We start from the raw sequence: 25,266 nt of genomic DNA on the forward strand, positions 1-25,266 counted from the left end.
GTATGTAAAAAGCATCCAAACTATCACCATCTATTTCATCATTCTGCAACCTTTCTAACTCCCTTCTAAACTCAAAAACCCTCTCGACATGCTCATCTACTTTCTCCGCAGTATCTGTTGAATAAGCTAAAACATTCAAATCCCTCAACCCTTGTGGGACATCTGTGTCCCTCAGTCTATTCCACATTACAGCCAAATGTATCCCCATCCCTTCAATAAAGACATTCTGATCGGGAATACTTTCTAGAGTAGAGAGTGTAGCTAAGACAGCAGATTGTTCACCTTTCTCTATACATTGTCCAGCCCATGCATTCAAGTTTCTCTTTCTCTCTTTGGAAACTGTATTTCGAGTTACAATTTTTGATTCAACACTTGCTCCTTTATCAGCTGCAAGCGGAGCATAACTGCTTGGAAAAGAAAGAGTAGACAAATCCTGTAAAACAGGTAGTGGAGACACTATCACTGGCACCAAAGACGGATCTATTGGAACCCTAACAGTCGGTAAAGGTGAAGGTACAGACGGAGGAACAACAACAACAGGAAGCGGAGCAATAACTGGCGGCGGAGGAGCAACAGGAAAAGCAGGAATAGCTACGTAAGGAGGAACGACAGCAGGAAGAGGTAGGACAGAAGGAATAGGTACATAAGGAAGTGGTCTAGTGCCACCAGGCCTACGTTCATTTAAGAGTTTATCAATTAGTTAATCTGATGATGAAAATCGTTAGACAGATATATTTTCTGTATGCCAAGTTGAAAAGCCCTATCCATGTTTCTAACAGTCTCTGGCTGTTTTTGTTGATCATACAATGATGCCTTTTCAGAGTTTGACATATGCTGACGTGCATGCTTTTCTTTACTCTTAAGTTGCTGCATAGCTTCCTTTTTCCAATTTTGTATTACATCAAATGCTGCAGGTCTAGCTTTTTTCTTTAACAATATGGATTCTAAATACTCTATTCAGGAAATCTCAAAGCTACCATTGCTTGGCCACTGAAGTTCGGGAGCATGTCTAGTTTGTCTGTGCCATATATAATTGAATACTATACTACCAATGACATACTTACAGTACATAGTACATGCCGGCAAACCCTCCTGGGGTGCCGGACGGCCAAGTTCCAAAGATTGTCTGTCTCTGCGGAATAACGCTCTGAAACAGGCAGACAATTTCCCAGGCATATCAGATTACTGGTGTTACCTGGCACCGATTGCGCTCACGAGAACAATACTACAACCAAATATCAGGATAGTTAGGAATCGGGGCACGACTCATCTGATTCAAAGGACTAAGGGAGGTCCGATCGGATTACAAAGGACAACAAAGGACCCTCGTGGTTGGTGATTTCGGAAAAACTGCCCACCTCGCTATATGGACCCTCGGCAAGATGCCGTCTTGGACCGCGAGCTCACCATTCAGGGATCGGGTCGTGCAGTACTGTTGAGGTATCGCATCTCATCCAAGAAGGGGCCCCCCTTCTCACCGTCCGATCCCGGTCCGATAGCCGTGTCAACTTTTCAACGAGGTGGCATCAATCTTGAGGGTCCCTATTCTGGCGCCATCTGAAAGAACAAGGAAATATCGAGGCTGAGTACCACAATTGAAATACACCAATCACGGGCTAAAAAGATTCACAGATCTTTTATTACTGTACAGTTTACAAAGCAACACAGATAGCTATCTGGCTCCCAACACCTCACAATGTGTACCAGCCCGACAAAGAGAGGTGAGAGAGTGCTGGACGTCTTAACATTCGTGTTTTTATACAATTTCATGTAATATTGTCCAGCCTCTCTTCACGTTAATAATTCGTGGTCTAGAGTTCGTGCCTAGTTCACATACAGATTGTACAATATTATGCAAAGGATTACATAGGTTTGCATTTCCATGGAGGCACAATGGTGATGTATATTCTCGATCCACGCGGTAAGCCTCGTGCAACGTCTCTTTAGAATTCTATTCGGCCAATGTATACGCTCGAGGTGTGTTCTTCATTGTTCCAATGTGTATACAAGGATGAGTCTTGTCAGCGCAGACAACACTTAAACAACAGTTCATATGCAGCACAAGGTCTCATTGCCTAGTCTAAACAGTTGGCTCTCGGACAGCCTAAACATTAACAGAACTCAAAGGTCGGGAGGCTTGGTTGCAAGTTGAAAACATAGTCCACCATTTTAGAACGAAGAACACACGAGTAGAAATCAAAATGTAGGATGAATCTTAAAATGGCGGCAAAGTTAACACAAAATCGGAACTTTGCAACTCGGTTTTCCGTATAGCGCGCCTAGGCTTAGGCCAATATAAATATTAAGGAGGCACTATGCAATTACCGTTTAACATACAGTTCTGCAAAATGGTAAAAACTGTACTCTTCTACACTGTTTTCACATCACTAAAGTTTACTTGTGTCTATTGGGCTGGTTGACAATCAATGTTTGGATACCTTTCATATACACTTGTATAACAGTAATTTGTGGTTTGTTGCTGTGTGTGCTAATTGTTGGCTTCCGATCACTCTCACCCCTCCTGAGACTTAGTCTTCACTGCCTGCCAAGCTACTTACATTGGTCTGGCTTGTCTGGAAAGTTCCCCTGTTTCACGAAACTGAGGCTGGCCTCCTAAACATCTGCCATCAGGTCAGAGTTTAGAAATCCATCTTAACACCCTCCACCAGCAACTGTAGACCCATAAGGTCCTCCTACCATCCCCTTTGCAATAGCACATCTGGTTGACGCTGAGAGACACATGGAACCTATATTCTGAAGTCCCCAGAGGCTTCTGGTCAAAAAAAGGCTATGAGAAGCATAAAAGCATAGCATTACATTTCAAGTGTGAAGCAGAGGCAACTGTGAGGAAGCAGGTACACAGCGGAGGCAGTGCCAGGATGGGAAGGGGACTGTCACAACACAGTGCTCTGAATGAGGATGCAGCACAAGTTTAATATGCTAAAGGACAGGTATGTAAGTAGCCACTCCGCCTGTGTCATTCTACCTGCATCAGGCATGACAAAACACAGCCCTCCTGGCTGCCAGGAAGAAGGGTGTGGGCAGACCTTCACATTTCGGTCTGTCTGCCCACACCAGGAGTGCATTAGTGGTTTCTCATGATGACTGATAATTGCTTTTTGGCTAGTGACGCTCCTTTAACATCACAGAGCCACACCAACTCAAAAGATTCCTCTACAGTGACCTTCAATACACCATCCCTTAGAAGTGTATTGCACTATTCTTCTCCAATGGCAGTCCGGTTTCGGATTATGTGAAAGGCCAGCAGAAGCACAGTGACTACCCACAGCGAGATTGGAAGATTCTCAAAGGCTGCTCCAAAATTGTCTCTCATATTCAGTCTCCATATACTTCTCCTTGTCATGCTATTTGGTTGTTTATACAGTACTTATGCAGCCCTAAGGCCTGTTCAAATTGCTGCGAGATAACCAAAGACAAGAAAGCAAAGGTGGGAAGATGGGACAGAATGAAGACAGTAAGAGCAAAGAAGAGTACTTCATCTTATGTCATTTCGGTTTGCTTGTACAGTGTCCTGCACCAAACCTTAGTTTGCCCCCACCCAATGGAGGCCCCAGCCTACTCCAACCCTCCGCCTCTCCTCTGTTACCCCCCTATTCCTTCAGATGCCTGTCTATCCCACCAGAGCCACTTGCAGATGGTATCCTCCATCGGAGCAGCAACCACCAGTCGGAAGAAGCTTGAAGAAAAAGCTTTGAGTCCAGCACCTTGACTAGGAAGCTGGCTTTCATCTCTATTTCAGAAGGCCTATGAACAACCTATAATCCTAGAGGTCTTTATACCCATCTCTTGTTTGCATAAGTGACAACCATTTTGCAGAAATGGGCTATGTAAGCTTTGAAATCTTGTATTCAGCCTCTGCCACCACCATCAGTGGAGAAAAGGATTAGAGAATCCTCTTACGTTACCCACGAGATGATAATAATTGAGCTTTACTAAAGCGGGAAGTATGACAAATACACACCCAATCTCCTCTTTGATATTCCGGGCCTTGCCTTCTGAAATACCACTCTAATCCACAAAGTGTCTGTGATAATCCTCCGGGACATAGCCCATTGCTCATCACTACTAAATACAGCAACTGCAAAGTTATAGTAGAAGCAAGCCATGCCAACCTTTCGGCCTTAGAACACAAATCTGTGTTTGTTAAAAAAGACAAGCAACTAAGGGCTCCAGCGGCAGTCTTTACTGACCCATTCACCTTGCCTACCCTCCACCCTGACAAGGTTCCGATGCCTGTTATCCACAACCATGATTGTAAAGACTGGAGGGGGTATCTGTATTTCTGCCCCCTATATGGTATAGTAGAGACACAGAGCACCCCAGGTAAGCTTCTCTATATAGCAGCTATGGCCGATTGGCAGAAGTCCTAGTCGGAGCATGAATGTAACTTACCGTTTCAGAATTATTTTTCACCAACCTGCGTTGCCATTTTGGCTTGTGGCGCTTTGAAATAGAATTTTATTGTAGACTGCGCTGTGCAAATGTTCACCTTGTGCATCGTGTGGCAACTTGACATGATAATAAACACACTGAAGACCTATTCGGTATGAGCATGCAATGTCACCCTGTCTAGCATGATGGTAGAGAGGGCTGCTACAGGTGCGCAAGGGAGCATGAACGGACATGCATGAATTATAGTAAGACAGTGCAATATATGCCAGAAGTGTAAGTAGCAAACAAATGATTCAAGAGCAGAACAGGGACATAGTAATGATCAGCGGTTGGTATATGGCATACTAGGAGTAGGGGTTTGCTTTGTGCCATGAAACAGTGATGGACGAGGGAGAGTTGGGGTTTTGATTTAATTTTCTTATAGAAATGATATATCCCCGGATGCAACAGCGACACAGAATGTTCTGGATTGTTCTTACGTTCCTGTCGGGAAACATATTTTACATAGCTGTTTGTAACTTTCCTTGGTTTTCTGAGGCACTAGCCTGCAATAGTATCTTGTCCATTTTTTTTTTGTGGCATTCTTTCACAAAAACTAAACCTACCCGTCTCTGGCTTCAATCACTGAAAACAGGCAACTATTGTTATTTGGCCTTGAGTGAAAGTCAGCAACTGTTCGAAGGACACAGTGGGCCTCATTACAAGTATGGCGGTAAGGCAACACCAGCGCTGGTATCGCTACCATAACCGTTGCTACCGTACCGCCATACTAGGAGTTCTGCTCGCGGGTGCCCTTGCTGCCACCAGGTCTGACCTGATGGCTGTACCGGCACCCGCAAGCTGAACATGATGGTAGCACCGGTACCGCTATTAACGGTACCGGTGCTACCACCCTCCCCATTCCCATCGAGCCCTATGGGGCTCAAATGGGAATGGGGATGTACCAGGCCCGGCACCCGCGAAAGGGCAATTGCTGGGTCCGGCTGGGTTGGAATTGCCTGGTAATTGCTCATTCGTGGGTGCCGGACCTGGATGCGAGTTTGGAGGTAGCCTTGCTGGTAAAACCAGCAAGGCTACCTCCAACCTAGTAATGAGGCCCAGTGTGTTGAATACCCACAAAAATGATAACATTTACTATATTGAAAGTGGACATATGAAAATGTAGCTTCCATTTCTGCAATCTGTTGTTTGGAGCGATTACTCAGAGTGACAACGAGAGAATGGAACTTCCAGAAATCATGTAAGCTCAACTAAGCATATTTGTGCCATTACAAAATGGCATGTGTTCTGTATGCGTAATGACTAATTTAACAATGTGCGAATGTGCGACTTGACCAAAAGAATTGACACAGTACTTTATGTTATGGTGAAGGATATTTATACCACACACTAAAAAAAATGAGTGTGTAACTCGCGATTTGTTTATCTGTCTAGAAATGATTGCTATTTGTGTATAGTTTACAAGAGGAGTGAATAGAGGTATGATATTTTTGGACATATTGCTTACTGGCCTTGCACACCAATATATTCAGTGCAGAGCTATGGGTTGTTAAATGGACCATATTGTGATTGATGAATATTCCTTGAAGACCCGCAACCACAACCTGTATGCAGGCTAATGATAGCTACACTGCTTTGTCCCGTGGGATATCTTGGTGTGCTGTCACCGTTGCATCCTTGTGCACCATAAAGTGGTGGTTGGGTGGATGGGCGGAGGATGAACCTTTTCCGTGGCAATTGCTTCTCTTATCGAACACTAATCTTACCACTTTCATTCTAATGCCATCTTTCTGTGGTTCAACATAAAACGTTACTATCTCTGTCCTTATTTTCTGGTAGGGCATGCTATGTGCAGTGGGTGCATCTGGTTCTCTATCCCATTAGGAGCTATAACTACTTCACAGTGCTAACCTTTCATGCACATCGTTGTCTCAACTACTCCCCCATGTTGTCATATCTGTGTTCATTTTTTGTGGTTTGTGTTTAGGATTAGGTTTCATCCAGTGCTGAATTATATGGTAACTTGTTATGTTCGATTACAGAACGGCTCCTAAAATATATTCTTTTATTCTGTTATCTACACAGCTATATTGTACCGTTCTGCGCATGTGATAGTTTCCAGATACCGTTGGGTGGATTCTTCAATCAACATTGGCAGATAATCATAAACAGTGCCAGTTTTTATAACCTTTATGTGGGAAGACCGACAGGGACCAATCTGCCCTTTGGCAGTACCAGCAATAAGGAGCAACATGCCAGCATTTATATTATTAAAACGTGCTGAAGTGAAAGCTTTGCATTTGAAAGAGCAAAGAATCCATATCTTCTCACGAACGGAACACCATGTGGATCATTAAACAGTTTTGCTGGTGTAACATAAGGACATACACGACTTGGAGTACAGGTATTGATCGATCCCTGATCGCAATCGGCGTATCATGAGGAAGTTATAAAGAACATTCAAAGCATGCGATGTTCGCTAGCTATAACTTGTATTGAAAAAATATATTGTTTGTTTCATGGACTTTATCTTGTCTTGTGAGCATTCTTTGCAAAAATAAAAGCACTTGTTACATTGCTGACTATTGATCTTCTATTAACAATAAATGTTTTGCTCTCCTATTTGGGACAAGAAAGAAAAGTTACTCACTGTGAGAGGTTGGGTGTGTTTATCTTCTGGGTTCTGCGTTAAGTAACGTTATGATGTGGGTGATGATTGGGCACGTTTGGGTACGCTGTTCGCGAACATCATGAAAACGAACATCATGAAAATAGGTGGAGCATATCGTTTAGACTAGTGATGTCAGTTTGAGGGAGGGGCAATCTGTATTCTTGCTGCGAGGGCACTTGAACTTAAGGCAATGCATCAACTGATAAGATTAGCACAAGATGGCGGCACCCGACACGTTGTTTTCGCATGTGTAAAAGTGAGGAAAACGAAGGTAAGATGCATAAGAATTTGTTTTTCAGATCGATTACAGTATGCTTTAAAAATACATGCCCGAACGATCGGGACGATAACATTTTTGAGCGAACTTTGACATAAAGGTAGGCATAATGAATCATGCTAGGCCATCCCCTCGGCTGGAGGGGGCTATCCCAGCGTGATATAGCATATAAGTCAGGCAACATTTGACAGGCATCAGGGTCAGAGCTAACTGAGAACCTAGTTTCGGTCACATGGGCCATGTTGTCAAGTACATTATAAATATCATTACAATGTGCCCTGGCTGAGCTGGCATTAATTGACAGCCCCTTAAGGGCCCTGATAGGGGCAGTCTTCCCTACTCGCCCAAAAATCTCTCCCTTCTAGATTTATGGTCCCTTCTTTGCTTTTTTCCAGAGTATTTAGTCAGTTCTGTGAAGCACATCTGCAAACCCTTCTGAAACCCAGCTGGCAGCCGTGAGCCAGGTGGGAACAAATTAAGGAGTTCAGCACGTGTGTATTGTTTACAAACCACATCTAACACATTTCTGTCTGAAGTAGGGTAAACATCTTTTTTTTGACATAATAATTGGGCCCATGGCCCATCCTGCACCCAGACGTGCCCAGGCGCACTTGCTTTTCACACGCCTTTAGCATAAAATGTTCAATAAAACGTTTTTCTCTTTTGGTGGCTAAATTGTATTTCCTTCAGTTGTACGGCAATTTACACAAACATGGGCAATTTTATCATCGTCCGCCCCGCGTCTGCTCCAGCCTACTGTTAAATGCAGTCTAAGGTGTGGGAGCGTGATGCGGTGATAACAATAGAAAACAGACTTTCCAGTCGGGAACTGATCGGAAGTCCTTCACTCAAGCACAGCCCCACTAGGCTAAAACCCTAGTAGCAATTTAAAATTTAAAAAAATAAAGGCATGTCTAGCTAAAACAGCTAAAAACAGCAAAAGTTAAAATCAGAATAAAAATGTTTCTCTTTTGGCGGCTAAATTGGATTTCCCTCAGTTGTAAGACAAGTTACACAAACGTGGGCAATCTTACCCCATCCCATTTTACTCCTGCATCACGTTTTCATGCAAGTGTAAAACAAATGGATTCCTATGGACTCCGTCACGATTTTGTACCTGCTAAGATCAAGGCGGATTTCATAGGAATCCATTAATAAAGACTGCATTCAAATCAGGATTTGCAGACAGAATTTAGTTCTTCACTAGGGGAGAGGAAACTAAAGGGTAAAGGGGAATACGTCCCATTTTACTCTTTAGTATTCACTCTGCCATGTGAACATTGAAAATTACATGCAGGCGACCAAACATCATGTAAGTGCTGATGTTGGTGGTCACCTGTGTGCAATTTACATGTGAGAGAAAATGATCCTGTTTATATAATTTGGCCTGTTGCACTAGGGCAATTTTGGCCCTAGTGCTAATACTCAGTGCAAAGTGTCTACATCACTGCCCCTGGAGAATAAACAAGTAGTATGAATAGGTGACGAGGGACAGATAATAAAAGGGATTGTTTTCAATAAAGAGACACATTTATTTGCAAATACACTGCAGCCAGAGGGAATGTACATTTGCATTGTCCCCGTATTGTTTTGTAATTCAACTGCATTGAACAGGTTTATTCTAGTTTACATTTTCTTCATACTTCACGTGTCATCAAATATTAATTCCCGACAATGTCTTGAGTAGAATTTCTGGCATGTTTTCATCTACGTGATTGATGTTTATGTTTTTGTAAAGCTGTGCCATTTGCAAATTCCATGGCACAATCATAGCAGTGTCACTACCTCATTTTGGCATCCTTTGAAATGGACTTCTACCACCCCAGGCATGGCCTGCACGAGACTTCTGTAAAGAGGTTTTGGGGATAGAGAATGCTCGTTCAAGTGACATAGCTTACGAAGGTTGTGCTCTGTTTAACATTTTCCATTACTCTAAGCACTCACAGCACGCGTGGATTTCAGATGACACATGTATTATCTTTAGTAGGAAATCTCCTTTTGTATTATGTGCAATCTGTTCTCTAAGGCAGCAGTCACCTTCCATGCTCCCAACCGATTTTCTTTAAATGAACGAGGTTTGCTTAGACTGATTTTTGCTTTTCAGATAAGTTTTTTTAATGTATTCACACGATTTCTTTTCATAACAAACCTTCTGCGAATAATAAAATGATATAACAACTGTATAATAATAAATCAGTTATAAAAATGTTAGGGAATATTTATTTGGCAACCATTGAAGCAGGGAATTCTTTCCACCTCCAATCAAAAGCGCCACACCAATATTCCCTTTTAAGTTCAATCTAGCCCTGTCTGTGATTCATATAGAACCACATAGGTACCTCACCCATGTGCCACAGATAAGCCAAGAACCAGACAGTTTGTAAAGAAAGAAGATCATTTTATTACACAGTAGGAAAATGAATGTGTACAAAATCACTGATCAAGCCACCTCACTCCGTGGTCCAAATGCTTTTCTTTCTTAATAATCTATTTGACCTCATCTCATGTAGATTTCTCTTGCACCATGCCATCAATGTTCATCATTAAATTATACTTGATATTAAACTGGCACAGACACTGGAGTTTCACTGTTAAACAATTCCTTTCAATGCCTGATGCAAATGTCTATTCACACATATGGCACACTTAGGGCCCAATTCATGGAAATTTTTGCAGGGAGAATCGGGACTTTGTGGGTCATTCTTCAGAAAACACCCTTTGTCAATTCATGGAATCGACTTTGCAGGACATTTCCGGACCATGTATGGACTCTGCGCTGGTGCGGTACGTCTTTGCGTGCAATCAAGCGCATTGCGCAAGACTCCTCACAGAGTATGGGTGGGGCCTGCGCAGTGACAAAAATAGGGGGGTGGAATATGCATATGCCTCACTATCGACTCAGAATGAAGAATAATGTGGGCATTGCGCAAGACTCCTCACAGAGTATGCGTGGGGCCTGCGCAGTGACAAAAATAGGGGGGTGGAATATGCATATGCCTCACTATCGACTCAGAATGAAGAATAATGTGGGCATGTTGAGGCACCGGACTTGCGAAGCAATGGCATGCTCAAACCACCACAAACCCAAACAAATCCATGGATTCTAATGCGCAACCTTCCATCGGGAAAGGTCAGGCGAAAACCCAGTGATCCAACCATCACATGCAGCAGGCGGTAACAACAACGTGCAAGGGATCCGATGCATATAAATCACGCAATGCACACCATACTAACATCGCACAGCCACGGCGAATGCTGCAATAGTGGTAGGCATTGTCCACGGACACAGGAGGAGGAGGATGGCCAGGCCCAGAATATTTGCTACACGCACCATGCTGTTTGGGATGCCTAATGACCAGGTGTATTCCAGGTGCCGGTTCCCACCAAATATCATCCTAGAACTTGTCGTGGAGTGGGAGCAAGACCTAGCATCACCAGCCATCTGCTCCCAGGACCTAACCTGCTTGAAAAGATGCTGACTGCACTACATTTCATTGCCACTGGCTCCTTCCAGTGAACCACTGCAATAGTTGGTGGGATATCACAGGCCACACAATCCCGCTGTCTCCACCAGGTCTTGGCCTGCATTACATCACATGCATGTCTGCATAGATACATATATATGCCTAGAACACAAGAGGAAAGGCAGAGAGGGTGCCGGGATTTCTATGCGGTTGCACACGTTCCACGTGTACTTGGAGCTATAGACTGTACACATGTTGCGCTACGGCCCCCCCAAATGACAGTGCACATATACCGCAATCACAAGCACTGGCATTCCATCAATGTGCAGGTCGTTTGTGATGCAAATCGAGTCATCATGCAAGTAAATGCCAATTTCCCTGGCAGCATGCATGACAGCTACATATACCACCAGTCAACACTCTACTGGTCCCTGGCATCGGGAATAAATGGCAATATCTGGCTCATCGCTGACTATGAACTGGCATGCACATGTATGCACAAAGCAAAAGGTGTGCCCGTTGGACATTATTTAAATGTGACTGATTACGCATTCAGCATCGAAACATGCATAAGACTTAATCATCTTATTCATAGTGTACTTGATATGTGTGCCGGTTATGGTACAAAGAATGGACCACAGGTTACTACATTACAATCTTTATTTAATTCTTGAAAAAAACTCAAACTTATTATATTTACTCAAACAAAGTACTTATGAAATCAAAACTAAAAGGTGTGCATTAAATAACATCACAAGTATATGAAAATAGCAAACTGAATTGATACAAAAAAATGTATAAGCATAATGACAACAAAACAAATAGAAACTTATGAGTACTAAGACAGAAAGACACTAAAGCTACCAGGCAGGGAAAACATTTTAGTAAGCAAATGCAAGTGGGTGTGATTAATCACGGACAAGAATTGACTGGCCCTGACTGAGGTAGGAGCAGTTCACAATATTTGGACTGCAACATACATTTGTGGACACTTGAGTTTTCAGTGGACAAACACGGAACCAATGTTATACTTATTGGGACTGGGGTTGAAAAATAATCAAAATTGATTGAAGGCCACCACAATTGCAATAACCGGAATTAACGTGTGGTTCAAACTAGGCGTGAACAGCAGAAATGGCGTTTTGGCGGAATATTCAGTTAATAACCACCTTCTTCAGGATGGAATGTCGCTTATGAGCACCTATGCTGTGGCTTGCTGTAAACTCTTGATGGTGTGCACTGCCATGCCAGATAAGGGGACTGTGGTGCCGCACTACGGTCTACATACTCCATGGTCCCAGTCAGCGATCCTTTTGGACAAGTTTACCAGCGTTTGCAGCGATATGCCAGCCTCTGGCTGGGAGACCCACAGAGTCACAGCACTTATCCTGCAGTGAAGTTGTGGACATACTGTCTGGCTAACATACTCTGCACAACAGCTTACGCATACTCTGTGTGCACCCAGCTCCTGCATCCGCTAGCTTGTCGAGACCTTGTACTGGCTTCTATCCAGTGATTACTCTCGATTTTGCTTTGCCTCGTGCAGACAGAGCCCATCATTCGTCACGCTTCTGCATCGTGCTGCACTGAGGCGCAGCTCTCTGTGAGGGCATTTTCTTCACATCCCTGTATCTGTCATGGCAGTGCACACCATCAAGAGTTTACAAAAAGCCACAGCATAGGGGTTGATAAGTGACATTCCGTCCTGAAGAAGGTGGTTATTTACTGAATATTCTGCCAAAACGCCATTTCTGCTGTTCACACCTAGTTTGAACCACACGTTAATTCAGGTTATTGCAATGGCAGATGGCGTTGACTCAATTTTGATTATTTTTCAACCCCAGTCCCCATAAGTATAACATTGGTTCTGTGTTTGTCCACTGAAAAATCAAGTGTCCACAAATTCATGTTGCAGTCCAAATATCGTGAACTGCACCTACCTCAGTCAGGGCAAGCCAGTTCTAGTGCGTGAATAATCGCACCCACTTGCATTTGCTTACTGACATTTTTCCCTGCCTGTTAGCTTTAGTGTCTTTCGGTCTTAGTACTCATAAGTTTCTATTTGTTTTGTTGTCATTATGCCTATACATTTTTTTTGTCAATTCAGTTTGCTATTTTCATATACTTGTGATGTTATGTGATGCACACCTCTTAGTTTTGATTTCATAAGTATTTTGTTTGAGTACTTACAATAATGTTTTGGTTTTTTCACAAATTGAATAAAAACTGGTATGTAACCTGTGGTCCATTATTTGTACCATAACTGGCACACATATGATGTACACTATGAATAAATAGTGTCCAACAGGAACACCTTTTGGTTTGTGTATGCTCTACTGCTCCCCTCAATCCCCATTGACTACAGAGTTCCATTTAGTTCCATACGCACATGCATGCATGCATGTCATACACTGAACAATAGACCATGACAATAACTGTCAATAACAACCATGTAAACATTTTCAGGGGACAGTGCCTACCCGCTATCACCGTTCATGATGATGCCATACAGGAATCCTGCCACACAAGCTGAGGTAAGATACAATGCTGCACATATGGCCACAAGGGATATAGTGGAGCACATGTTTGTGCTCCCTACACTACTTTGTCGGGGTGTTGCTATATGAACCACCAGTAGTCTGTAAAATCATTGTTGCAGCTCGTGTACTGCACAATGTAGCCTCACAGTGTGACATACCAGTTGAAATGCAGTTGTGACATAAGCCTCAGCCATATGCACCACCCTTGCTCTTGGTTGGCCAAAAGACACAGGGACAGGCTGCACGCAACCAGCTCGTGCAATCATACGTCACATGAAAACCTGCCCCTGTGGAGCACATACAGTGAGGCCACAGCGCTCATGCCATTCAATGATGAATTGTGGCATATGCTCCGAGCACATAACAATATCCTGAGAAAGTATGACTGATAGAGGCAAACTGTGTGTGTTCACTATAGCATGCACCAAACACCAACACAGTCTTAGCAAATGGAAAAAACAGATTCCACTATGTTATCGGAAGGCATGTTCAGATCCCAGCCTCTTACAATTGATTCACAGGATGGAAGTAACACCAACACATGGTAAATGCACAGGGGTGGGCATAGGGTGGAGGGGGAATCATGTGGGTAGAGGTGCTGGTGGGAGACATGTGGATTGTTGAAGCACATACATATTCAGATGAAAATAACCTCTTGCTGTGTGACGTATAATACATTGTATGTGCGTGATATACAGAACATTAACAAGCAATGTATCCGACAGTAGGCCTCAATTTTTGCTGGCTGTGTTTGAAACACAGAACAACAACGTCTCTTCTTTAGTCAAGCAAGAGAAGAGACGTTGTTGTTCTGTGTTTTCAACCCCCAGGCAAGGTCGGGAACACGCAAGTACACACACATACAAATATATCAAGTGACAACTTTGTACAATTAGACATGAATGCAGCAGTCATCAGAGAGTAGGGCTGTGGCCGAGTGTTAAGGTCATACCAATGGGAGCCAGGGCAGAGGTCCTGCATTTCTAAAACACGAGCTGACGTGAAGGACACCAGCGCCCCCCAGGATATTGGTCATCCCATTACAATCACCATCCGCCCAGGGATAAAGATCATAAATTCATCATGAATCAGATGGATCATTGGGACATGCAGGAAGCCCAGGGCTACCCCTTGGGAGGAGTACCAGACAAAGGGGGCAATAGAGAACACGGTCTGTCATTTGTACCAGGGAGAGCAAAGAGCGATGCCAGAGTCAATAAGATTGCAGCAGTAAGGCCTCATGGGGGTGCCTGTGCGTCTGGGAAGAGAAAACAGTCTCCTTATTTTCAAGGACCAGGCTGACCCCAAAGTAGTCTACTGATCTCATGTTAATGGCCATGTGCACATCACATGGTAAGGAACCAAGATGTGGTGAACTAATTGAAAGCCTACACAATTATTTCACAGTGACCCAAGGTGAATAGACTGTCACCCATGTGTGAATGAGCTGGAGGATAAGATGAGATGGCCAATGAGAGACTAGACAATATGTGAATATAAGCATGTAAATAGGCGGTAGATAATGAGAGTGATGGATTAACACTGTACATGAACTGCATCACACATGATGACTTACATGGTCAGAATGTGCTTCTTGCTTAGATTAACACAGATCTCTGTGGCAGTGGAATAATAATACCCTGTCACCATTTCCATATATTGTATACAAAACAAATCTCTTGTACTTCCCAAAAAAGAGGGCACCAACCCTTTTTCCCTAGTGGGCTTTTAATTAAATGTCTGTCTGTTGTGAGGTTACCCTACATTGTCCGCAACAAAGCCCATAACAAAAGCAACAAAGTCCACGGCCAATGTAACATGTGCCCCATTGGTGCCATGCAACAAATGCAAACAAGAACTCCCCAGCCACCCATCATCATGTGTCCCTGCATCCATGCAGTCCGACACACACACCTCCGGTAAATGCAATTCAATTACCCCACACAGTGACACCTTCCCCACCTACAACACCTACATTGTCTGCCTTCCAGAGTGTCATGCAGTGAAGGGCCAGGTACCACTTACCCCTTGTCCTGGTGAGGGAACATCGTGAACACACTGAACCGGCTTGAGTCAGAATGACAATGAGAGGACTCCCAAATAGAGATCACTGATAGTTTGGAAACCTAGAATCCCCTTGGAAGCACTCCCAATGCCATGAAATGGCATCCCCTGATTAACGTGGCATTAGGGCAGTGCAGTAAATACTGGCAGGGGAACCGAAGATGGAAAGTCCAAGACGACGGAATGCAAACATTATATAGATTGCAGCGAAGACAGGATCCGGCACCAGGCAGCTGGTCAAAGAGGCAACAGTCATACAGGAAGGCAGGGTACAGCGGCAACTGGCATAAAAGAGACAAGCAGACAAGAGAAAGGAATGAGAAAAGGAGGCCAAAGAGACAGTCACACAAAAAGGGAGTAAGGAACAGGCAAGAGGAAGGGAAGGCAGAGTTCAGAGGGACTGGACTAAATGGTGACCAATGTGCTGATAATTGAAGGGAGCATTGTGATGCACAGAGCAGCACTCAACAGGCAGCAAAATATCTTGGAACATGTCCCCATGACAAACAACAACACCAGGCCAATGGCGTGTGCCTGGTGTCTGTGGTGAACATGGCATCCCCCAAATGGCCTGCAATGCTTTGCTGAGTTTGGATTGGCTGGGGACCCCTTCCCCCAAAAGGGGCAGAAATACCAAGAGTGGACTGCCAACATGGGTAGAAATGACATGAATGGTGGAGTGAATGAAAAGCTGTGCGGCAGGCAACACACATGCAAAAATGCAAGCCATCACTCACTCGACTCCCATCACCATGTGTCCCAACACCCATGCAGCTGGATGGGCCGCCCTCATGACAGCTCATTAATAAATGCCCTAGAGTGACAGCCTCCCTGACAACAATCCCCCGCAACCAGTGCCCCCCTGAGTGACATGGAAAACCAGCAAGCGTGCAACCACCAGCCAACCGTCACCATGTGTTCCTGCACCCATGAAGCCAGACCTTTTCACCTCAGTCCAAGGAAACAAAAAAATACACCCCATAAAGTGCCAGGATCGAATCCCTACCACCAACAACACCACAAGTGCCACAGTGAGTGCCTTCAACTTACCTGCCCAAGGTACCCACCTGTCTGGCATCCACAGCCTCACACTTGAAACAACATTCTAAACTTGGAAAGACATGCATTGTATCAATGTAACTACAGTGGACAGCCATGTCAACTCCTGTATGGAACAAGGAAATAGCCATGGACCATCCAGTGTCAACATCCGGAAATACAACAAACCAAGAGTCCTCAAATTTCAACATACCAACAACAAAACTCACCAACGGACAAATCACTGGCAGCGAAGGTAACAGATTACAAGCACAGCACGCCATGCACCCTGATAATGGCATCAGCCCCCCCCCCCGGGATGCAGCCACAAGTGTGGACATTGCAGGTATACAAGTCCTGCACACTGACTGTCAGGTGTCACTTGTGCCTTTGGTTCACCCATGAATGCAGGGGAGGAAAAGGACTCCAAGTGATTGGGTGATGGTGTTGGTAGTGGAAGTACAAGTGTAGTAGCTGATGAGAAGGATGACTGAGGGCAAGAGTGAGACAGGACACTGAGCAATGAATGTATAGCAGTGGAGTGGAGTGGAGTGGGGTGGAGTGGAGAGAGAGAAGGATAGGGGAATCGCAGTGCAAGGAGGAGACTAGCTGATGGGGAGATGAGGAAAGACATGTAGGACCTTACAGTGGGTGAGGGCAGACAGAAGAAGACAGGCACAGCAACACATTAATTAAAAGCGGGATGGTCAGAGAGCCTGGAAGTCACATAGATGAATAACTAGCACATGTTGGGATGAGGAAGGTCAAAAGTGGGGGATGGAGATGGGCAGACTGGAAAGGAAAGACCACCTGTGAAGGGTCAATCAGCAGCTTCACATCACAGAAACAACATGCAGAAATCACCATGCCATGTAAACCAAAAAGTGACCCATGTCAGCAACATCCCTGCAAATAAGTGCCTCCAACCCCATGCCCATCCCCTGCTACAACCCCCACATAACCCCCTTGAACACCACTGTAAATCGACATGAGAACAATACGCAGTTGTTCAATCACCCTCCAACAGCCCACACACCCAGGACGTGACTGTCCCAGTAAGTGGGCGTGCATCACTGGGTACACTGGCAACACCGACAGGGACAACAGGTGAACAGAAGGTGGGGGAGTGGACGATGCACCTCATGTCTGTGGACAAACACACATATGCACTGACATTTATGGAGACTCAAACATAACACCCACAGGAAGAACATTTGTGAGAAGTATGCACATATCCTGGTGACGACTAATACAGGTATAACACAAGATACTGTGCTCATACTTATCTGCTAACAAGGCTGCCTTGATGTGATTCCCTCATCACCTCCACCGTAAACTGTGCCTCCACATTTGTAAAAGGAGGGCTAGTGCCTGGCAGATGGCATGGAGAATAGGGAGGTGAAAGGGTGCAGGGTGGACCCCCATGGAGTGCAGTCACTGGATGAATCACGATCACTCCAACAATATGGGACATGGGATGTCACCAGCCGTAGTACCAAATCATGCATACAGCACATATGTGGCAAAAGTCCATCAACCCATTGTTACATGCACGTGTCATCCTGTTTACTCAAGGCAACCATGTCAGTTGACACATCTGGCCATGGCTGCATCTCCGGTACTGCACTCATCAATCAATTGAGAGGGCAACAGCACATATCCCATTAAAAAAAAGTCAATCTTGGAATTGGGAAAAACGTGCCTCATCCTAGACAGGGGTATTGAAAATAATTCTTCAAGGGGTCATGAAAAACAAAAATCAGACCACAACAGTCGAGTAAAAAAAAGAAAAAATGTTCATCCTGGACTGGGGGTAAAACAAATGTCCACCCTGGAGTGGGAAGGGGGCGGATGCATGTCCCAATCCACATGGGTAGACATTTAAAACTTAAAATAAATAAACAATGCCTCCATGGGTCATGGACATCATGGGAACAGTGGTTGAGGAGGCGTGGGTGTGCTGGGCCCCATCCTGCGATTGATCTGCAGGTGTCTGTGGATCCAATCTACACAGTGCCAAGGCCTGGTATTCATTGGCCAGGGCCAGCCGTGACATTAAAGCATGCACCAAAATCCCAATGGCAGTGAGGTCATAATTCAGTTCCTCATGATTGGGAACAGAGTCTGTAAGCGTGCTCACTCATGACGCATCGAGTTGCTGGGACAGTGTCTTCCTAAGGGCATCCATCTTCTCATGGAGCTGTGTCCTTGTGGCTGAGAATTCATCATGCAGTGCAATCTTCAAGCTCTCCATCTCACAGTGATTTGATCTATGAAATGCCAACATCTCACACCTCTGGGCCTCCCTCTGTGCCCTAGCATCTGCATGCAGGGTCTCCTGCAGACACTTAAGATCAGTCAGTCGGCCCTTGAGGTTGGCCTCCAGTCCAATCTGTGGGAGTGGCTTGTGGACCGCATGACCTGCAGCCATTGTGCATCCCGGGCCACTGGTCGGGTCACGTTCTTGGTCAGTTGAACTATGCCCTCTGCAATTCTATTCAACAAATTGCTTTGCCGAATGGCGTTATGCAATGTTTGCTACTCCCACAATGTCTCTCCAGCCTGCACACCTCCACCATGTGTCCGGGACCCACAGCAGTGTGGTGCAAGGGACCAGGCCCATTGCTGTGTTGCCTCCGTTGTTGGCTGCAGGTCTGCAACCCTCAGTTGAAGTCAGCTGCACCACTGCAGAACCAACGGCCCCATCTTACTTGCTCTTTGAGGCACCAACCTTCTCCCTCAGTGAGTGCCCCACGTCTGGTTCAGCATCAGAATCTGAAGAAGCCGGGGCACGACTGAGAATGGCCTGTAGCAACTGCGGGTTTTCACGTTGCGCTACACCACGGCTTCGACTGGTGAACTGACATACCATCTCCTCTTCTTCCTCCTCTGTATCCACTGAATCCTCACCTGCATATGGACAGGGATTGATATTTGCAGTCATGTGTGTCCTGTCAAACATGAAACATGAAACTGTGCAGCAAAGGGTAGACAGCCACAAAATGGCCAGACACCCATGCATCTGACATTGTGACTTGTCACATTGTGAGCTGTAAACCATATGGCATTTGCTGACATGCAGAACCACCCCACCCCTGGTCCAGTCCATCCCATTAGTGGACACATGGACATTCGAAAGTGGTGGACACAATGATGCAAGGGAAAAGGCATGTGTCTGTCAAGCATCGATTGACTGAAACATATAGAGACATCATATGAGACAGGTGGTACTATTTTGAACCATATGAAAAAATATGACCATGCACCTACATTACAAGCAATGCAGACAGGCACCAAAACTGTGGTAATGAATGATACATATGGATGTGGCATAGTGTAGTAAAGCCCCTAGAAGCTCACACCAGAAAAAATACAACCCACTAGGGAAAAAGGCCCAATACACCTTTTGCAATGATGCTGCAGAACATACTGCCAAAATCTGCATGAGCAGGAAGCACATTAAGAAGGTACACAGCGCCATCAGTGACATCCTTAAATACAGTAGAATCCCACATGGCCGGTTGGTGACACCCTATACATAGGTCACCTGCTCCGGAGGGGGTGCCAGGCCATTGGTCCCAGCCTCATCTGTCCATCTTCTTCCACCTGGCTGATGCTGCATTCATCCTCGGTCACAAGCCGGACAATTGGCAATTATTTGCAAACTAAACAACACATCTCTATCTATGTAGCAGTGTACCTGTACGAGCAGACAGGGGCCCGGGGGAAAGCAGAGGTCATACTAACTCATACACTTCACTCCCTCCCAGGTAGACCGGCACGTCGCTAAGGTCTTCCACCCTCGTTCCAGACTATAATTTTATCCCTTCCTGCACCTCGCAGTACAAATCACGTGACCTAGAAGTGAAGGCAGGAAAGCCCTGCTTTCTCATCTTTTTGATCGATTGGGGGTCTAACAGGTTTATGATTAGTGGTCTGGGGCTGGCTGGTACCTTGGAATTCAGAGGTCCTAAAGCTGGGGCATTCGGGTGCTGTAACTTTGAATTGGTACTAGTGGAGGGTCAGAGGCCTGTGCCCTCCTTCTCGTGGGATCGTATTGAACAAAGACGCTCAGCTCTCTTCCTGTGGCCTTGCAGGGCACCTTCTTCCTAGAGCACGAAGGCTGGCAGCGTTTTTGGACAATGAAGGGTTTATGGATCTCTGTGGCTCTGGCCTTTCTCATCCCTGCCCGGGAGACAACCTATTACTTTCCTCATTTTTACGGCCTACGCCTGGGAGGCTGGCTGCTGTGCTGCGTTTAGGCCTTACGTTCCAATATGGCTGCTAATTTCTAAGATAATGTTTGCTCCTGCATGTGCACTACATTTATGAAGCATACAATAATGTGATCGTGTAGAAACCTTTATAGGCACCCCCTCCCCGTAGTCTCTTATATTATATCTCACAGTCTTTGACTTATTCGAAACCGCTTGGGGGTGTGGGAAGATTGTATCTCCGTCCCAACAATAGTTTGGTGGGCGACAGAGGTCTGCCCTGTGGGTGATGTGTCACTGTTAGGGATGCGCAACATGGGATATTGCAAATAGCACTTGTTTCGGTAACATTCAAATCCTGCACACAAGTACTGGCACGGCTATGTGGGCCAGTAGGCAGTGAAGTGAGTAGTCACGCTGACGTGCCACATATGTGGACCCCGCAGGATATTCACTGAACCCAGGCCAGGTGACAGAAGTGTACACAGTAGCAAACCTGCATCGCCCAGGGATGGCTGACAACTGCAGCCAGCTGTACTGCTACACAAATATGGGTAGGCCAACCATGATTGTCCCCACATACAATGCACACAAATGCCACTCACCAGATCTATCCTCAAGGGGCCCCACAACTCACACTCCTTCCACCTTCTCAATACTGATTAGCTGACTTGTGGCCTCTTCGATTGGAGTCAGCTCCTCCTCCTCTGCTGGCCCCCTACAGTGGCCAGTGCAGAGGCCAGGTTGGCACTGAGCTTGTGCTTGGTCCTCCGTGTGAGATCATTCCACTGCTTCTGGACCAGTTCAGCATTGCGCCTCTCCATGCCTAAGATGTTGATGCGGTCAGTGACACACCGTCAATGCACCAATCATTGTGCACTTGTAAATGTGCTTCCTGCATACGGGAACATCTCCTGATGGTGATCGGTCACATAGACAACAAGGATCTGGAGCTCCTCCTCAGTGAAGCGCCTCTTCCTCTGCGGACCCATCTCTTGTGCCGTGTCGTGGGTTTGTGCATCCTCCTGCTCTGCAGGTTGTCCCATCATAACTCTAGTGGCCTTAGTTGGTGTCGCTTCACCTGTATGTCTGTGACCACGTCGACATCCAGGTAGGTGCATGGTCACATGTGGGCTGGGACCCACCATGTCCTCCTGGGGCTGGGGCAGATGTGTCCTCTCCACGTCCCCGACCCTGTCCACTTCTTCTGCCTCTTGGGGCTTTTCCACTTATGTTCCAGGTGTAAAGGAGAAATGGAAGGCCCACCAAGATATTGTTCTGGTCAATATGAGGTAGGGAACAGTATATGTGATGTGTGACGTAGATGTGTGGTCCAGCAAGGCTCCAATGTACCCCAAAAGCAGAAAATATGGTATGTGATACGCAAAGGCATGCCATAACTCAAACAACTGTGCATGTGATACCCGTAAAGCTTCTGTAATTTGTAAAAAGTGGTCTGCGATATGCAGATGCACCCCTAAACTCAGAAATTGCTTATGCAACAAATTGAAGGCCTCAAAATGGTACAAAAATATTCTTGTATGTGCAGAGGCAACCCCCAAAAAGAAAAATACAATACGCGTTACATGAAGGAAACGGCTTGTGTAACACCCACAATACATGTATATGATACTCATCGGTCTTCGTTCCTTCGCACGCACAACCAGCATCGCACATCACAACTCTTAAATATCACTGTAATTTCTGTGAGCCACGTAGGCATGCTGCATGCAGCGTATGTCACATAACTTACACGCTAAGGGCCTTTACTCTGCTTTCAGCTGCCTTTGATGCTAGACACGGAAGAAACCCCTCTCCTGCATCTGTACCAATTTGGCTGCCTCATCCTGCCCTGTGCTGCCTCGCACATTGCCATCTGCTGCTGCCTCCTCAGTGTGAGTGCCTGCTGCCAACCTGCACTGTGTTGGGAGTGCCTGCTGACCTGCCATTGCCTGTGCTCCTGTGTCCGTCCCTGTGACCACCTAATCTGTCGTGTCAGACTCCCACCTCTCCATTCTACCACTACTGCTCCACAGCCCATCTCCAGGACCACTTTGCACACCCACACCTGCCTTGGGGGTTGCCATGTCTGCACCATCAGCTCCAGAGAAGTTGGCAACCCGGTTGATCAGATCCTGGAGAATTATGATGCCCTCTTTGACCCAGCAAAGCAACGGGGGAAAGAGGATGCAAGTAGATCTGGGTGAACATTGCGGCTGCCATCAACGCAGAGGACTTGGTAGTCCGATGCCCCAAGAACATTCATAAACAATCAAATGACCTGAAGTCCGGGACCCACACCAATGCATTGCGGACCCTGAAGGCCGGTGCAACTGTGGAGGTGCACCGTGAGGGCAGGTGCACGTTTTACCAACATACATGTCCTGGCGACGTTCTACCCAAAGCTTTATACCCAGGTCTGCGATTAGAAATGGCATCTGGATGCTGCTGGTGAGTTGCCATGTGGTGCACTGCTCTAGAGTGCATGTGGATTATGCATGGACCTGCATGTTTGTGGTTACACCCTTATGTATGCAGCATGTGTGTTTCAGTGATCCACAGCGGCATGCAGCTCCCAGACAATGCTCCCCATGTGTGAAGTGTGACATCTGTTCTTTGAACATGTGCTGGTATTTGCAGTGTTGTACATGAATTTTGGGTTTGGGAAGGTAACCCGCGCTCAAACACCAATAAAATTGAAAAAGTCCACTAGTGTTAAGATTATATCACTGAAATGAATCAGATAATAGAGAATTCAATGTTTATTCTTCAAATATAGACAGCCGACAAGTGTTTCGACCACCTGGTCGTTTTCAAGGCTCACACGATAGACAGTAGTTCTGGATCCTTGGTAGGATTGAAATATTGTCATGTACGCAAGCTTGAGCACCGTAAATCCCGAATTAGTATAGGTGTGTCACGTTAGACTATCCATTCTCCGTATTTTGTAACAATCAAAATATTTTCCTATGTCAGGATTTAGGATGCGCAGATACTCCTCGTTGATATCACAAAATCTTACCTCTGAGTAAAGCATAACCTTGAAAAAGGTGCTGGTGTCTTAGCATGGGATAGAACTATCATGGGGAGTGATCTATCCCATGCTAAGATACAAGCACATATTTTTGGTCCAGCCACGTGTCCTAGGGTCTGCCAGACGTGGATCCCTTGCTCACTGTGCTCAGAAAGGCACAGCTCCACCTCACTGATGATGCCCAACAAGGCTGAAACACGTGTTTGGGGTTGCTATTGGTACTCTTGTTCAGAAGGGAATTGCCATAGCATTTCGGTGCTGCACTGCCCATGTAGACGGGACAAAGACTGATATGCAAATAGATATTTCCCATCTGTGAAAGGTACAGTGAGCTCAAATGTGGCTGTAAACTCTAGAGTGGGTACCAGCCCATAGAACAAGCCATTTTTGCCATGTTCGTTCTCATAGAGGGGCACCCAGGACTAATATGTTGATAATATAAGAACATATGTCCATACTGGCTCTGCCAATATATTGCAGTGTAACCAGTGTTGGCTTTTCTTTTAAAAATGCCATGACGCACAGTTAACATGCTTGCTCTATGATGGATATCCTGTTAACAGATTTCATGCCACAATGAGACATTTCTAGACTGGCTGCTCCAAAATGCTAGTCTAGTCACGTAATAATACGTCATCTTTTCTTTTTACCAGTGGTTGGTAAAAGAAAAGGATGATCATTTTTTTCAGGGCATCTATTGTAGATGCCCAGTAAAAAATGCATTGTTGCCACACCAGGCCCAGAGCACTCCCTGGCTCCTGCTCATTGTGAGCAGGAACCAGAGAACTGATGACACGCTGCTCAGCTTTGTTTTATGTGTGGTGAGGTACAGGAGTACCCTGTCTGACCTACAAATGTGCAGTACACCAGCCTCCATTTCCAAAAGGCCATGCACGGCTGTGGAAGCAAAATGCCCCAGCCTTGTATGGGCCATTGGACATCAGCAGCTGAGGTACGAACTGTCAAGGGGAAACCGTGTTTCTCTTAACAAGTCAAGCCAGCTCAGGAGCGCTCCCTCAGCTGCAACAAGTAGCTGAGATAGCGCTCCTGTGCTGTGGCAACTTCTCCATAATGGGCAAGAGTTTGGTTAGTGGACGCCCCCTCACCAATTATGGGTGAGCTGCCCCTGCCGTGAATATATGAAAATACCAATGAAAATACCAACCAGCGCTATATGAAACAGGTGAACTAGAACCAAATATGACCACATTGAAATCCAATCTAAATCCACTGAGTATGTGCTGTTCAGGCTTAAACAAACGCAATATGAGAGAGGAGAAAAATCGGGCAGACCTGTGGCAGCACAGTTAAAACAGATAGAGAATAGCACCAATATCCACATGCTTAAAGCTATAAAGGCTGCCCCATAGTTCACCCAGCATGAATGAACAAAGAGTTCTGCATATTGTATCAGTCATTGTACTCTTCGAAAGGACGGCCAGAGGATGTGAATATGCTAAATCGGTTTCTGGATCGTTGAACCTTCCAAAGCTAACAGAAACAGAGATGAGCTGGTTGTGTTGGGATATCACAGATGGAGAGATTCAAGAA

Source organism: Ambystoma mexicanum, chromosome 7q, assembly GCF_040938575.1.
Source record: "Ambystoma mexicanum isolate Mex_15411 chromosome 7q, UKY_AmexF1_1, whole genome shotgun sequence".
Classification (NCBI taxonomy): domain Eukaryota; kingdom Metazoa; phylum Chordata; class Amphibia; order Caudata; family Ambystomatidae; genus Ambystoma; species Ambystoma mexicanum.